Below are 15024 nucleotides of genomic sequence, written 5' to 3'. Positions count from 1 at the left end.
ATGACCAATGAACCCTATCATATGCCTTCTCCAAGTCAAGTTGCAACAGTACGCATTTTTGATGGGTTTTCAGGGCCACATCCCTCCCTAGCATGGCTACAAAAATGTTGTCATAAATAGACCTGCCTTTTATAAAACTATATTGTTTCTTGGATATAATTTCTTGTAATACAGGAGTAATCCTAAAGGCAATAATTTAGCTAGGATTTTATATATAACAATCAGCAAAGTAATGGGTCTCCAATGACTAAACCTATTGCATGTTGCTTGTTTGGGAATAAGCTTCACCAACCCCTCTTTCAGATCTTTATCTGGATTACCGGTGTTAAAGGCCTCTCTGCATATTTTCCATACCATGTCCTTTAAGGATGGCCAAAAAGCAATAAAGAATTCAACAGATAGTCCATCCCACGTAGGGGATTTCTCTTTCCCCAACTTTTGTAGAGCCAACCAACACTCTTCCACAGCTTTATCTGTATCCACTCTATGAGTAATAAGTCCTAATAGCTTGTTCTTAGCTTGGAACCTTCTACTTGAGCAGTCTTCCTTCAGGCTTGTATGTACTACTAGAAATAGGTTATGGGCGCGCCACTGTAGTTGGTTATGGCTAGGCAAAGCCCATGTCGATATACAATTTTCGATAATGTGAAGGGGGAGAACAACGATTTTCACTTGTGCAAAGCTTTCTTCTTCTTCTCTTGTGCTCTTACCCTCTTCCTTGTGGTTTTGAATGCTAGATAGCTTGAGTGAGCGAGTGATTGAGTTTGAGTAGATTGGCGAGTGATTGAGTTTGAGTAGATTGGAGAGTGGTTCAAGCTTGCTTGTGTGAGTGCTTGTGGTGTGGTGAGTGTGCATGTTAGATAGCTTGAATGAGTGAGTGATTAAGTTAGTGTAGATTGGAGAGTGGTTCAAGCTTACTAGATTAACCATTGCCATTGGAAGGGTTGTCATGGAGGATTAAGAGTAAAGGAAAGGTTTAAACAAGAGGGATTGACACACCTCTTGGCCTCTTTCACCTCTGCTATTAGGACTTCCACGATCCAAGATAAGTGGTTTCCACTATCCTATGATTCCTTGCATGAGGGAAAGAAGGTTCTTTGTCATGAACAAATGGCACTGCCTCTATCGGGGACGGACTAATCTTGGTAGATTAACCATTGCCATTGGAAGGGTTGTCATGGAGGATTAAGAGTAAAGGAAAGGTTTAAACAAGAGGGATTGACACACCTCTTGGCCTCTTTCACCTCTGCTATTAGGACTTCCACGATCCAAGATAAGTGGTTTCCACTATCCTATGATTCCTTGCATGAGGGAAAGAAGGTTCTTTGTCATGAACAAATGGCACCGCCTCTATCGGGGACGGACTAATCTTGGAAGAGGGAAAGAAGTAAAGCCATGTTCTTCTCAAAAATCTTTTATTATTCTCACTTAATCATGCCCTTAGATGTAAATCCTTGGTTAGCATTGAGAAAATGTGTTCTAAAGTATTGTATTAAGTGGATTAGAGTGTTTATTGTGTATGATTTGAGTGTATGTGAGTGGATTTATGTGATTAGAGTAGGTTTTCTTACTAACCATAACCCTTTTTTGCTGTCTTTTGTTGCTAGTTTAATCCATTCTTTGCCTCATGGAACGAAGAGAAATCTCTCCCGCAATTTGGTTATTTGAGCAGCAGTCTTAGGTTCATTAGGTAATTAGTGTACATTTAGCATTCTTTCCATTTTTTTTGTTAAACCTAACCTAATCCTACCATTAATTATTCACCTATTTGAGAATACTTGAGCCTTGCAAGATAGAGAGAAGGAGAGGAAGAATGCAAGGGTCATACTAATTTGCACCTCTAGCCACTCACCCTCTCTTGTAGAGAGGGTTACTTTACCTAGCTCTCTTGTGGAGAGCTAGGGTCCTCAACCTTGCCTCCTTTGTTGTTACTACAAAGGATGGGTGGAGAGAAAAGAGAGAGAGAGGGAGAGATATAGAAAGCTCAACCTCTACTTTGATACCCTGATCAGTGAGAGCATGAGGGAGAAGGGAAGAGAAGGGAAGAGGGAGAAGGGAAGAGAAGGGAAGAGGGAGAAGAGAACATGCATCAACATCATCACTCACCCACACAATCCCCAACAAGCATGCATGCAACAAAGAAGAATAGAAAGCATACAATCAACTTCAATCACAAGAGCAAGAAAACTCAAACTCAATTGTGAGAATGGAATCATGTCTTTTCTGATTAGTCAAATTGTCTTATATACAAGACTAATATGTACAATGTCTAGCCACCCAAGTAATGTATTGGGGGCCAATAAGCTATTATAGGCTAACTTCCTAGTCTAAATATACATTATTGGTATTACACAAGTCGTAAGCTTGGTTTTGGCTATCTTCTGGCATTACACAAGTCATAACTTCGGAGATTTTCCATAATCAGTTTATATGACGCACATTGCATGGTACAAAAAATTATAGCTCAAAGATGTTGCTACATATTCAGAGTAATGGTAGCCAACATGGTTAACATAACCCCTCCCTAATCATTGTTCTATACTTGGAATCGGCAATGAAGCTCAAAGGGGAGGCTAGTGGTAGAATCCGTTAAAGTTCCAATAGAAGTCAAAGCGGGACTTTGTGTACTAGTGGGTGGTTTGGTGGAAGGCCTTGTAGGATGTCCAAAAGGCCTTGTAGGATGTCCAAAAGGCTGTTTCAAACAAATCTGTGAGCGTTTGCCTGCCACTATACTTGCTTGTAGTAGCTGAGTATCTCCGAAGAGTCGGGCCCTTGTTGATGTCAAAGGCTATGCCTTGGAGACCTGCATTCCATTCTAGAAACTCCACCAAAAGGACAATGATGAGCCAAAAAAGCGAATGGTAATGACCATATCAAGGTCAAGCACCTCATCATCGTCCTCGATGAACTTGTGCATTGTGTGAAGTATCCATTCTTCATGGAGGAGGAGGGATGGTTGCCTTGCCAAGTTGAGGCTTTGGTGAGTCGATTTAGGATGTCCACTAGAGAGGTTTTAGCAGTGGGGGTAGTTTGGGAGATGAGAAGGGTGATGGCAATGTTGGTGAGGCAAGGGGTGTAATCCATGGAGAGAAGTGGTAGATGGAGAGGTGGAGAGGTAGAGGAGTGGCAAGAGTGACAGGTGGAGAGGTGGAGGCATCAAGAGGGGGAGTTGATGTTGAGGGTTATTGTGGGGGAGTTGATGTTGAGGGTTATTGCGGGGGAGCTGATGTGTCGAGGCTTGTTTCCGAGCCTTATCTTCGGTGGAAGCATCTGGAGCCTGTGCGGCTGATGAGGGGTTAGAGATGGAGAAGGGCCATGGGGAGCCTTTCTGAAGAGCAAATGTGAATTTTTTGAAACAGAAATTCACTACCTTGGCCATATTATATCCGTCGATGGTAGGCGGATGGAGCCAGAAAAAGTAGAGGCTATTCTTAAATACCAACGCCGAAGAATCTCGAGGAACTACAGATTTTTCTTGGCATGTCGGGGTTCTACCGACAGTATGTGAAGGACTACGCGAAGATCGCAGTCCCATTGACTGACCATTACGGTCAAAAACTAAAAACATTAGTTGGGGGGAAGCCAACAAAAGAGCTTTGATAAGCTCAAGGTGACCGTAGCGGCGGCTGCACCTGTTTTGACTATTGTCGATCCAAATGAGCCGTTTGTCTTGGAAACAGACGTTAGTAATGAGGCCATTGGGGCCGTACTTATGCAAAGGGGACGCCCAATTGCATTTGAGAGTAAAAAGTTAGATCGTGCAACGTAACTACTCGGCTTATGAGCGAGAGTTACTAGCGATAGTTCATGCACTGAAAAAGTGGAGACACTATTTATATGGTGCTACTTTTGAGGTCCGGACGGCGGACCATGAAAGTCTGAAATGGCTTTCAAGTCAAAATGAACTGAAGGGTAGAAAAGCTCGGGCGGAGATTCTACAGGAGTTTGACCTTTAGATACGTTACCAGAAAGGTAAGTATAACGTGGTGGCAGATGCACTTAGTCGCATGCCACAAATTAATGAACTAAGTTTCACGGTCTTCAAGAATGATTTCTTGGAGTCACTACGTGGTTTATGTGAGCACGATCCATTTTGGCCATCATCTTGTACTTGACAAGGACTTACCAAGTGTGGAAGCCCTCTCCTGAGAACTTCTTAATTTGGGTATTGCTAGTCCGGAGAGACTGGCCGAAGGTGCAACGGGAAGGGACCCCGCCGCCCCACTGATCCTACTAGGTGGTCCTCCTCTGACATATCCTTACTGCTGCTGGATGCATCGTCATCGTTCTTGTCCTTGTCCTTTTGGCAGTGTCAATTGTGTTTTCTTTCTCTTCCTTTACAGTGAGCACTGGCTTCATGGATTGATAAAATTCGTGGGTCTCCCTGTATTCATCATCCGAGATGTGTTGGTGGGGGGGGGGGTAGGCCATATGTACGATGTCGAACATGTTGGTACTCTAGATCCTATGATACAAAACGAGGATGCCAATGGGCTTGTAGATAGTGCTGGCCTTCGGGCAGTGAGATGTTGTAGGCTTCGTACTACATGCTACCCATGTGTGTGCATCCATTGGATAGCATTGTTTGATGATGTCTTTAGAGGCTGGGAGGAATCTGCATAAAATTTGCAAGAGTTTGGCTAGCTGGAGAGTGAGAGCCCCCCCCCCTTTATTTATATAGCTTTTGCATAGGAACATATGCATGTAGGTGGGTATGTACGTTCAAAGACCATTCTTGGAAATGTTTATAAGCAAAGCGGCATGTTTCATAACCTTTTCCCATGTTCCCATGTTCTTAAGGCTTACACATGATAAAACCTTTGCCCAATAATAAATACAAATGGCTATATTCATACTAGACTACTTGTGCACACACACATATTAAATAACCATGTGCACATACGCACATCAACTCTAGTCACATGATAGGCTATAAATGATTAATTAAATGCTAGTACAAAAATATCATGGCTAACACATGATCTTTGTCTTCACACCACTCCTCAGTCTACCATCCGTGCGACACCTCAATCGGTATCCTTGCACATTGTGACACCTTAATCGATACCCTTGCGCACATTTCACTAGCTACACTCATAGACATAATCGAGGTTAGTTAAAAAATCAATTGAAATCACATCAATCAATCCCAATGCTATAATGAGAAATAGGCAGCCAAAATATCAAATCACATGTACCCACACCTGCTAGCACAGCACAGCACACACGGGTGTCCCCGACATAAAGTAATTCCCAATAACTCAAGAGTGATTTTCATAACGTTCCCTTTTTCTCGGGTTGCAACTTTCCTCAATTGCATAAATCCATGAGAGGATGGTTTCATGATTGGTATGGAAAACTCAATTAACACATAATGCATATATGTAAGAATCCAATAAAATGAACATATGTGAAACCAGTCTAAGGTACATTCCACATGCACACGTAAGATGATACAAGATAGAAGATATAAATGTGCCTGGTGTATCTATATGAAATTGATTTGATGTCCCATACCACCATATTATCTCCATATATCACTCCTTTAGAATAGAAGTGTGAGACGGAGTGGCCAGTTTTTCCTAAAACTTGAATTTTGATACAAATTTTCATTATCTCAAAACTAATTGTTGACAATGTTTAATTTAAATTCTTACATAGAAGGATCAATATCTATGCTCTGAAAAGGATTTAGAGAATGTGTTCTAAAGTCTACAAGACTCATCAAATGAAAAGTGAGTAACATGTTAGTGAGATATTTCTCAATAACTAGGTTATTTCTCAAATCTTCTTGTAGAGGTTGAGATGGACTTGAATCAAATTTAAATTGTTTGGATGTCTTAAGATAGATGTCAGCACTTAAATTCAAAAATTATAATCTCTTTGAGCGTTTATAATTCTTGAATTATTAATCTCTTGGCATACTCACCAGAATAAAATCTAATGTCATAATTTTATGCTCAAACTTGAAGAAACTTTCACTAGTAATAGTAATTATTTGATATTCTTTGGTATTCTCTAAATCTAAAGATCATTATTATTCTCTTGTATATATCTAATATTGTTTAGGAAGGTTCATTTTCTTAGGAATAATTAATTCTTAAGCAAGGATAATAATTTGAACACTTGACTATACTCTTAAAGATATTCTTGAGAAACTTACTTCAGTCTCTATTCATCTTTTGATAATTAAGAATTTGTGTAGGTCTATGTGAGTTGTATGCAAAAAGAAGTGAATATATACCTCCAGCATTTCATAGTATATACGTGATGATACCCTCTTACTTGAGATATTTGCCCATCGGTTGTGCATACAGGAAAGAGCTTATTCTTCTTTTTTGCCGGACAACCTCTAGTATAATGTCCTTCTTGTCACAACATCTACAACATGTAATGACATGTTTCTTAGACTCTTTGTTATTAGTTGGATTATGCGTGTTTGCTTTCTTAAACTTGTTTAACTCTTCTTGTTTGATTGTTATTGCTTCTACTTAATCGTTTTAAGACTTTCTTCTCCAATTGCTCTCAAAGTTCTCGTTCTTTATATAAGAATGCATGAAGAGAGCCATTTTGATCTTGGATTGTGGGTTGATGTGGTAAATCTTCCATAGCTGAAACTTTAAAAAGAACAATATTTATAATGAGAGAGGTGTTAAAGTATACATATCTCGTTTATGTTGTCAAAGTTGTTGAAATATTTTGGCAAAACAATCTGATACTCCAAAAACATATTTATTAAGCATGAGTCTATATACTTTCTATCAATACGATGTATAAACTTTTGTTAAAATCAAATATTTATGAAAGAGGAAAAAACAACATCTACATTAGATTTTGAAGTTGCAATTGTTCACACGAAGGGAATTAGACTGTGTGCCACGACCTCCTTGGAGAAAGGCTTCTGCGCAGCACCATGGACATAAAACACATAAAGAGGACATCAAGAACCTTATGTCGCCTGACTCTTACGTTGGCCCATGCACTTTCTATTTTCAATTTGAGCACCTGCGCCTTATCCACTTGATCACCACGTCTTTAGCCACTCGGGATCCATTTCATACCATCATATGTACATTTCCTACATCTATACATCATGCTTAGGACGGGCTCATTTTTCTCCTCACAATGTCATTCCCAATCTATCATAAATTAAGAGTAAAATAACAGTCTCGGCCTAGTAAGACATTGTCATGCTCCACCTCTAGAAGAAGTAAGTCCTCCTCCACGTTAGATTGAGAACTTATTAGAAATTCCACCAGATAGCCGCATAGGAGTGAGATAAAAGGCTTGAACATAAAAAATGAAAGTCATTCCAAAAGACCCAAAGACGAACACCCACAAAATGTGTTCAACTTGAACAACCCAGATGCCATAAACATGCTAATAACACAAAAACATGGATAATAGGCAAAGCATCATCACACAAGGAAAACACATTGACATGTAAGACGAAACAAAAAAAGTCATCAGGGTCTAAGCAATAGGAAAGATAAATTGAAGGATGATCTAGGAGATAATGAATAATCTGCAACTTAACTGGCAAAGGGAAGACGATCCACCCAACCTAGATCTCTGCACTGAGACGGATAAACCAACATAGAGATTATAAGCTAAACATTAAACATAATTGTGTGCTAACCTATCATTTAGACACACAGATTATGCAACACACAGACGGATAAACCAACATAGAGATTATAAGCTAAACATTAAACATAATTGTGTGCTAACCTATCATTTAGACATTCAAGATTATGCAACACACAGATTACTAAACATTATAGCACTCACAAAATTACAGAGAATTGTAAAGATGAATCATAGATAGCTATATGTTGCTTTCTTATATGTATTTAAGATCATAATTGGTTCTAATAATGATAATCTCTTCCATTAACACTTAGCATAGTATACATAATGGCATGAATTAAGGAATAAAGAATTACCTATGATTTATCATGACTATTCAAGCCTCATTCCTGATCTACCTCTAAGCTAAGGTATAAATGAATAAGGTATAAGTGACTGATAATACTAAGGGTAATTTCCTAAGCTAACATTAGGAAACTAATATAATGTTATTGATCGTACACAAATATTACAAAGTCATGGTAATATTGGATGGTAGTGCTAGTGTCAGCATTGTCACTAAGCTCTAGGGTAATTTCCTGAGCTAATATTAGGAGACTAATGTAATGCTATCGATGATACATAAATACTATGTAGGCATGGTAATATTGGACGGTAGCGCTAGTGTCAGCATTGTCACTAAGCTCTAGGGAAACCCACCCATGGAGGAGAATAATTTGGTTATGAAATTTGCTGATGAAACCATAGCTAATAAACCACTTAGACTCGTGATATATTTGAAAGTCAAAACCCTTAAGATATCCTCTTACATTTGTAGTGATAAACTTTCACAAACAAATGAGGATCCTAGAGTGACCCTACATGCAAGATGCTAGATTAGTCCATGACTAGGATACAAATCATATCTACCTTAGAAAGAAGGTGAAGTTGCGGACATGAAGGTGACCTTATAGACATAGAACATGAACTTGTAGACATGGAAGGACCACCTGATGGTTGGAGGGTACCTAGTAGAAGAGTCATAAGATTTAGATACCATAGCTAGGACTACTTTAGTTAATGTGTGCAGGATCTATCATTATACACATGGGAGTGTGATTTTTGAGGGAGCTTTTCTTGGCTGTCCTCTCTCTCTACTTGAACTATCGCTCTCTAACTATTGCCACGACCATCTCCACCCACCACCACTGCCCAGCCCAGCCCACCCTCCCTCTCTTCCCCCTCTCTCTTTCCTTCTCTCACACTCCCTCTCTCTCTATCCTTCTCTCACACTCCCTCTCCCTCTCTCTCCTTCTCCCACCCTCTTCCTCTCCTCTCCCTCTCTCCCTCTCCTCTCCCTCTCTCTCCCTTTCTCTCTTCCCTCTCTCTCCCTCTCTCTCTATCCTTCTCTCACACTCCCTCTCCCTCTCTCTCCTTCTCCCACCCTCTCCCTCTCCTCTCCCTCTCTCCCTCTCCTCTCCCTCTCCTCTCCCTCTCTCTCTTCCACCCTCCCTCTCTCTCTCCTTATCCCACCCTCTTTCTCTCTCCTCTCTCCCACCCTCCCTCTCCCTCTCCTCTCTCCCTTCCTTTCTCTCTTCCCACACTGTCCCTCTCTCTCACCTCTCCCACCCTCCCTTCTCTCCTTCTCCCACCCTCTTCCCTCTCTCTCTCTCTCTCTCTCTCTCTCTCTCCCTACCCTCTCTCTCCTTCTCCCATCGTCTTCCCTCCCTTTCACTCTCCCACTCTCCCTCTCTCTCCTCTCCCTCTCTCCCTCTCTCTCTCCCACCCTCCCTCTCTCTCCTTCTCCCACCCTCCTTCTCTCTCATCTCTCCCACCCTCCCTCTCTCTCTCCTCTCTCCCTTCCTTTCTCTCTCCCACCCTCCCTCTCTCTCTCCTCTCTCCCTTCCTTTCTCTCTCCCACCCTCCCTCTCTCTCATCTCTCCCACCTTCCCTTTTTCTCTCCCACCCTCTTCCCTCTCTCTCTCTCTCTCTCTCTCTCTCTCTCTCTCTCTCACCTCGTCCCACACTACCCTCTCTCTCCTTCTCCCATCCTCTTCTCTCCCTTTCACTCTCCCAACCTCCCTCTCTCTCCTTCTCTCGTCCTCCCTCTCCCTCCCTCCCTCCCTCTCTTTCCTTCTCCCACCCTCCCTCTCTTTCCTTCTCCCACCCTCCCTATATATAGTCTCTTCATCCAGATGTCATTACATGTGGATGTTATTGCACCTCGATGTTATTATATGTGCCTGTGAGGATTGCATGGTACTCCATGCCCTTTGCACGTGACTTCATAGCATTTAAAGCCTTTTCATGACGGCATATCTTTGCATGTGAGTACAATTAACAAGGTAATGCGTACAATTAACAAGGTGAATAATTTCAAGATTATTACATACAAGCTATCTACTATGCCGCCTTGCATAAGAAGCAATGAAGAATGTAAATTTATTAAGTTCAATAATTTTTCAATTATGATTGAGATCATGGCCTAATTCTTTGAGAGGAAGAGAGAGTGAGAGAGATAAGAACATGATGTTGCTATTCAAAACATATAATAAACCTAAAATCTGATATAATTAATCATAACAACAACAAACCCACAATTAATACAAAAGACATGGCGATCTATAGTTGAAACCACTTTATTCCAAAAAAAGGTTATTACATGGGCTACTGCAATCTAACATTGTTTAAAATTGAAAGCATACTATAACTACCTACGGATCCTACATCTATACACTTTTTTGGGCTACTTTATTCTTTAACTCCTCCCATAAGGGCTCCTCTGTCTCTTTTGCAATATATCTGAAACTTCACCAAGTACCGATGGCGCTCCCAATCTTCATGTTCCACACAAACAAATCTCCAAAATTAATAGGCTCATCTGCTAGCATCTTTGTCCAAAGATTGCAGGTCTCTGTTGTGATTCAGAGATGTTATGTTGCATCTCCGTCCATTTTGTTGCATAAATCTTTGCAAACCCTTTCCAGGGTTTCCTTCAGAGTATAGCTAGGGCCATTAGAAGAAGCCATTAGAGATGAACGAAGGTAGTTGATGGTTGTGAGGGTTGTAAGGAAGAGAACAATAGAGAGGGAGAGAAATACAATGAGAGGGTGAGGGAGGCAACAAGATTTGGAAGTAAGGATTAGAGTAAGAGGCAGGGGTCAAATTTATAGATACACAAAGCAAAAAGCTACTTTGCATGGTTACCCCCACTAAATTTAGAAAAGTAGATGCTTAGCTTTTTCCTCAATTTAGAAAAGTACATGCATGGCTTTTCCCTAAATTTAGAAAAGTAGATGTATGTCTATCCACCTTTTTTAAAAAAAGTAGATGAATGGAATGAGCATATTCAAGGCATTGACATATAACTATATTAATTGTCCTGTTGAAACATTTAAAAAAATGAAAAGTAAATAGTCGGACATTTCATTATTCCAACATGAAGGATCTTTTCAAAACTATAGTACAATGTCATGAACAGTACAAGGTCCTTTTCACATTATAAATAGTCGGACATTTCATTATTCCAACATGATCTTTTCAAAACTATAGTACAATGTCATGAACAGTACAAGGTCCTTTTCACATTATTCTCCTATTGTTTAACATTCTCATAAGGTCCTCCTTTTTTAGAGTGGGTTGATGTATAAACATATTATGGTTTGCATCTTACCCAAAGATATACAAATATACAAAGTAAAGGTGCTTGCATGCACAATATGGTCATCCAGCACCTACCCTGATTTGAAAATCGGGACATGTGCATGATGGATTCTTTCCCATAGTTACCCGGTATTTTTTATTGCGCACTAGTGATTCCTCAATCTCAATTACAAAAACTTCCATCTGCCCAACTTTAATGACCAAATGCTCAAAGACCGTAGCGGTAATTCAGACTGTCAAATCTATTCGCTTGGTTACCATATCTGATATGCCACTTCTATACCTTGTTGACCATTGGTCCACATCATTTGCTTCCTGACGTGTCCCTTTTGCAACATAAACCCACCAGCCTCCAATTCTTGACCTCATCCACATTTAGGTTTGTACCTCGTCCCCCTGGCCAAACAACCGCCGGGGGTCTAGCAGCAGCACAAGTAATTGACAACAGATGTGTTATATACTCTCCAAGTATGATCCACACTACTGTTACAAAACCACATGAACTGACGCCTTTTCCCCCTAGAACATTCTCTCATACCATAAAAAGAAGGAGTTGGAACACCTTGCCTGCTGCAGTTCTTAATGCTCTTTTTGCACTTGCCATCTTGGCCACCTAACCATCCCTGGCAAGTTATCTTACTGTGTAGAGATGTTCGATGTATTGCTCACATTGAATCGTGTATGTCACTCTCCACAATTTCCTTCAGCTCTGCTTTAGTTGTCTCTCCCTCTGCATTTTTTTGACCACCTGTAGTAGTGTAGTTAAAGGAATAGGGGGTGGAAAGCTTAATCTCCTACCTTGTTTCTTGCGTGGCGGGTTTTCTTTGACATACTCTGGATGATGTGATGAGTTATCTTCCTCAAGATTTATAACTATGGGTTTTCGACGTCGTCGGTTAACAGCAATGTTATCACCAAAAAAGTTTGGTAGCACGTGCATTGGTGTGCCACTCACTGCGTCTCCCACCAATCTGCTAGTGTTTGACGAACTTGGAGCTTTTGATGTTTTGGCCTTCTCCATCAACTTTGTTATTGTAGGGCTGCTCCGTGATATTTGCCTTGCATGAATGCATGCTTCTTTGTGGATTGCAAGAGGTCATTAGTGAGGTTTGAAATAGCTGCATCATATAAAGAGATGGTTCCCCTGAAACCCTCTCTTGCTAACACTAACTTGCATGCTTCGTTTCTACTAGATTAGTGGTCGGCATATGCAACACACAAGTATCGTTGACATCCTACAATAGCAAATTAAGTTAATTACATCATCCAACCGCATTCTATAACCAAATAGTTAAGTTGACAATCTAGATTCAAAATACAAGCTATTCTTTTCAAGAACTAAGAAAATAATACTTATCCCTATAAGATGTTTCCTCCAATGGGGATATCTAGTATGCCACCAACTAAGCCAACAATCCAAGGCTGGTAAGTTTGTATTAGCGACTTTACCGTTCATCCACCACGATCTAAGTGTCTGTATTTTAAAAGTGCCTCTTCCTCACTCAATGCACAATGCCACTGATGACGACATAGTCACTTGTGCTCTTCCTAAAAAATCCTAACTACATATTGTACTGTATAGATGTTCAAGCTTTGTTCCCAATGAAAAAGACATGAATGCTCATGACCTTCCAATATATTTTTTGGTCCATTGTTATAGGTAGTCCTAACTGCCCTCCAGTTGGCTCCAGCCTCATCAGCCCATGAAGCCAAAAAAATCTAGCTTGGAGAAGTCTTTTTAGACCACAACATTGTTAATCATCTCCCAGAAAAGCACTTTGTGCCACTGTGTCCTCCTCGTTCATTTCACAAGTTGCAATTGTCATGAGCTCTTGCAGGCTACATGCCATCATACGATAATTGAAAAAGTACTAAAATCAAGATCAAATTTTTTCAAGAACTTAACAAGACCAAACTCTACCTTGGATCATATACATATGCAGCCATTGTTGTCCATCCTTGCACATGCGTGACGTGATCAAAACAAACCCAAGCCTTCCTTAAATACCCGTCTCCTGTTTGGTGCATACGGTTCGATGTAGACCTGTGGTTGACATTTTAAACACATAACACCGGTCTGACTCATCCAAAGCTTGCCTAGGAAAATGACTACCATGGAAGAACTAAAAAGCACATTGTCTCTTCAATTAGAGAAGTTCCTCTTCCTTTTCCCCTCGAAGATGGTGATATCAACAAGTTAAATCAAACCAAAGAATACATCATTGTGTGGCGAGCTAGAGATTGTGTAAGTCTTATTTTATCTCTCTCCACTTTTTCAATTATGCTCTTTTTAGTGATTTTTTTGAGAGCAATCTGTCTTGTATATGTCGATGTGTTTAGATTTTTCCAAACACATTAAAGGAAACCCCACATCCAAAGCGTGCAAAACGTGTAAAGAGCACACCTTCCAGGCAACAAAGCCAAGAAGTGTTTGGGCGATTTAAAAAATGAGGAGTTTGAGAATACGATCAAAGGCATAGAGTGGGAATTCATGAGCAACAAGATGTTGTATGTGTGGGATGGCAATCATCAAGTTGTGGCATGGATGGAGGAGATTAATAAATGTGAGTCTACTTAAACTGGCTACTTTTTTGAATGTGGTCTTTTATTTTATAAAATAGTTTTGGGACTAATTAGATTTGCACTATCTAACTATAGCGTTCAAGAATGTTGCATCAAGACATCCTTGTGTTGATTCTATCCTTATTGAATTCAATGATGAGGATAGTGAGGGGGAGGTTCACAGTGATCACTAGCTTAAATAGGTAAGATAATATATGTTTTAAGACTCTTTGAATTAGGAATATTCGACGTACTATATTTCAATCTTTCATCATAACCTTAAATTTTGTTATCGTAGGATGAATGAAGTGGGCTATGTTTCTTCTTTCCTTGTGGACAAAGTGTGCCTCATTAGGGCACTTGGGCTGGCAAACAAAGAAATAATTATGAAGCACACTAGAGAGATGAACAAGGCATGGATGGATAAGCATGCCTCGACACAGGAAAAAAAAGGTCTGCCCATCTTGGTATAACTGTGAGCTTCTGGAACTTTCTCAAATAGTATTCCAGGTAAAGCTTCAATCTTTAGACACTTGCAATATATGATAAACATTTGTATATCATCCACTAATGTTGTAATTTGTGAATAATAGGATGAGTACCTCTCGCAACCACCCGAGATATTGACCCCCTACTAGATAGTTTGTCTGCACACAAGAATTTGAAGAGAGATGGAGAACGGCATTTTATAAAGATGAAAGAAAGTGGAGGCATGCTACAAGGCGGCTGCTGGCGGTGATTGTAAACCCTGCACAAGGGGAAGGTTTCTTTGAGTAAGAAATCCTATACTATTTCCTCTATCTATTTTGTAGGCAACAACATTTTATGGTTTTAATGTTGTGGTTTAATTATGGTGTTGTGTTGTAGGTGATTAGTGCAAGTTAATTGGGACAAGAAACCGGATTGTTTGACAGAGGATAGGCTATACAACTTGGCAGCTAGCTCATTGCTAAATGACCACAAAGCACATATTTTGGATATTTTGATTGATGGCGATTTGCATAGGCTAAAGGATTCACAAATCCCTAAAAGTATGTAATATTAACTTTTCATATCTTCTTAATATTTACAAAGTACTCTATTTTGTTTGAATAATAATTTCAATGGAAATGGAGCAAAGGGAGCATATGGCATGAGATTGGAGTGCAGGGTGTAACCATCCTTGCAGAAATATCAAAAAGTACAAGGTAATTTTTTCAGATACATTCCATGACCTTGCCGATCTTAAGA

This window comes from Cibotium barometz, chromosome 33 (genome assembly GCF_041138505.1).
Source record: "Cibotium barometz isolate CiBa-2024 chromosome 33, ASM4113850v1, whole genome shotgun sequence".
NCBI classification, from domain to species: domain Eukaryota; kingdom Viridiplantae; phylum Streptophyta; class Polypodiopsida; order Cyatheales; family Cibotiaceae; genus Cibotium; species Cibotium barometz.
Note: the sequence above shows the minus strand (reverse complement) of the source record.